Source organism: Artemia sp. Qi Xiang Cuo, chromosome 15, assembly GCF_049724085.1.
Source record: "Artemia sp. Qi Xiang Cuo chromosome 15, ASM4972408v1, whole genome shotgun sequence".
Taxonomy (NCBI): domain Eukaryota; kingdom Metazoa; phylum Arthropoda; class Branchiopoda; order Anostraca; family Artemiidae; genus Artemia; species Artemia sp. Qi Xiang Cuo.
Window position 1 is genome coordinate 52,008,192 of NC_142808.1, and position 3,352 is coordinate 52,011,543.

A 3,352-nucleotide genomic window follows, 5' to 3' on the forward strand; every position below is an offset into this window, starting at 1 on the left:
TGTTTTAATGACATTTTGCTAATTCAGGAAAAAGTAGACTCTCCAAGAAGCGCCCATTCAAACTTATACGTTTGTTAATCGAACTTCATTAATCCAGGAGATGAGTAAATTGTATTCTAATTAAGTGAAATTTTCTAGAGTGAGAATTGCCGTAAGTTAAAGACAGCTTATATTCAATCGAAATATAAGTCATGGAGGATATTTCAAAAGGTCTGTGACAAAACTGAGCCACCTATTCTAAAGACTAAGTCTAAGGGCCACGATCGCATTCGATCGTTTTGAATCCACCAGAACTATGTTAGGCTCCTGGTGTAAATGTGATTTGAACTAAGTTGAGTGTCAAAAATTTACAGTTCTTGAAAGATATTTTTTGCAAACTGATTAAAGGACTTACCGGTAGCTAAAGAGAATATGCATATTTTCTAACGCCATTTTTTTTCTGTGCTATTAGACTGTGCTTAGAACTTGCTCGTTATCAAATGTGTCTCTTTTATAGTCTTCAATACAGCTATCATCATGCTTATAGAAATTCTAAAAAAAATGTTCTTTAAATGAATTTCTAAATAAGTTAAAATAATTAATGCTAAAAAAAAAAATATTCAGTCTGCAATAATTTTTTTTAGGCTAGAAACGAAAGCTGAACATCAATTTAAATTAAACCAAGGTTTGTTCAGAAATCATAGTAAAAGTGGGAAATGGGGACACTTTTCCCTGTAGATCCCCTTTTTTAGACATACATAATTATTTTCTGCTGTCTACGAGTTCAATGGTACAGTGGCCTTCTTAATTTATGGAAAGTTGCTGTTGCGTTAATTTTCAAAGTGAAATTATGATACAAGTTTAATATAACTTCAATTATGGGAGAGGTGTAGAAAAGGAAATTATTCGTTAACACCTATCAATTTTTTTTAGTCCTGTTTCATGTTGTAAAGCTGATAAAGATTTTTATATTATTATTCCAATTCTGATTTATCTATGAAGTGAAACTAATTTCAAGTTTTGTTTTTTCATTTTTGTTTCATTCGAAAGTGGTAGGCAGTGTAGATCCCAAACGGGTAATAGTTATAGAATGTTCACCTTTCATTTGTAATTGCCATAATGTCTAATTATTGAATCGTTTTCATCCTATTCAATTTTAATAAGATAATTTTCTACTATAGAGATAATTCATTCTACTGTGTGCAGTTCTGATGGTTTAGATCAACCAAAACTCTTTGGCCCAAAACCAATCGTGAAGGTGAAGAAGCTGACAGAGAAGGTTATTGAAGAATTAACAGCTGGTATTTGGCGTTGCGCCTCTTGTGCAAAAGCAGAAAAATCGTTTTTTATGCTAGATCTTCACATAGACACCGGCTGTGAAGAACTTAAACCAATAGAGTGTGACATCTGCCCTGCAGTATTTAGGGATTACAGAAATTTTGTTGTTCACATTATAGAACACCAAATGGGAAAGACAAGAAGATGTCCTATTTGTTTTTGTGAATGTATTGGCGACGTGAGTCAACATTTAATTATGCATGGTAATTTTTCACCAAGCGCATCTGAGTTAGAACTACAGGGATGTACATCACTAGCTATTAAACAGAATCATTCTACAAATGTTTGTTTCAATTCATTCGAATTGGATTTTGAAGCAAAAAACTTGGACAATAATAAGATATATTTGAATAGTTCCTTGCGCAGTAAAAAACACAAAACCTTGAAAAGACTGAAAAAAAATGATTTAAAGATAAAGCAATATATTTGTGACGTATGTGACAAGAGCTTTTCTGGGTCAAGCAGTTTGAATCAGCACCAAAGAGTGCACACTGGGGAGACACCGTTTAAGTGTGATATATGTGAGAAAACCTTTTCTCAGGCAGGCAGTTTGATCTTACACCAAAGATCGCACACTGGGGAGAAACCGTTTAAGTGTGATGTCTGTGAGAAAACTTTTTCTGATTCAAGTGGTTTGACTAGGCACCAAAGAGTGCACATTGGGGAGAAACCGTTTAAATGTGAGGTCTGTTACAAAGCTTTTTCTCAGTCAAGCGTTTTGAATAGGCACCGAAGACTACATGCGAGAGACAAACTGTTCAAATGTGAATTATGTTAGAGCACTTTCGGTCTGTCAACCCGTGTGAATAGGCACCGGAGAGTAAACGCGAGTGAGACTCCGATCAAATGAGAAGTCTTTGCCAAAACATTTTCATTTTCAAGCAGTTTGATTAGGCATCAAAGAGTACATACTGATGAGAAGCCGTTTAAGTGTAATATATGTGAGAAAACTTTTTCTGTGTCAAGCAGTTTGATTAGGCACCAAAGAGTGCACACTTGGGAGACAATGTAAGGTCTGGGAGAAAACTTTCTGTGTCAAGCAATTTGAATAGGCACCAAAGAGTGCACACTTGAGAGACAATGTAAGGTCTGTGAGAAAACTTTTTCTGTGTCAAGCAAAAGCACCGAAGAGTACAGACTGGTAAGAAACCGTTTTAGTGTGATATATGTGAGATAGAATATTCTTCTAAATTAAATCTTGATTTTCCTGTAACAACCCATTCTTAGAAAAAGTGCTAGTTCATGTTGTACAATAACAATTTTGGTTGTCTCGCTGAACACTATTACAACCCTACTTCTTTTTTTTTTGCTCTTCTTTTATATTTCTGTCTTATTTCCTTATTGTTTTAACTCTTTCTTTCCAATTTAATTTGACCCCCCCCCCCCAAAAAAAAACAAAATCCAGTGTGTGTATGCCTATTAAGGAACAACTCTGTAAAATTCGTTTTATTCTTCTTACAATATTTTGCCAAGTGTTTTTGCCTATCCTTTTGATTCATTGAGTCGTGATATGTTTTTGTTCATTTCTTCAATGATTTTAATTTAGCCATTTGTTTTAAATTATTCCTTCCTTTGGCTACGACTTTCTCTTCCCCCCCCCCTCCAAGTATTTTTGTATGTGTATGCCTGGTAGTGTTAACACCCCTCTAAAGTCTATTATATTCTTCTTTTAATGTTTTCTCACCTTTTTTGAAAGTTTCTTTGCATATCTTTTAGGTTGAAACATTGTGAATAGTTATTAATGCAGGTTTTAGTCTGTCCATAGAGAAGTAAATCTTTAAAACCATGATTGTCACCAAGATTTATACTCAGTTAGGGGGGGATGTCTGCTCATTAAGTGACTGTTCAGATTTGGTGACGTTTATTTAAATGATTATAAAGTCTTCTGGGCACCAATTCAGACAACAAAGAAACAAGAAATATTGGTTTATCCATACAATCAGGTTCGAAAGGACCCAAAGCTTTATTTTCTAACGTAAGAACTTTGGAAACAAATTTGTTCTGTTTTGGTTTCTTGACAACAAAAGGATATATG

General features: G+C 34.2%; 1 pseudogene; it reads left to right on the forward strand.

Moving 5' to 3' along the window:
• The first annotated feature begins 1,011 nt into the window (after positions 1–1,011).
• On the forward strand, positions 1,012–2,678 carry LOC148943835 (uncharacterized; annotated as a pseudogene).
• The last annotated feature ends 674 nt before the right edge of the window (positions 2,679–3,352 follow it).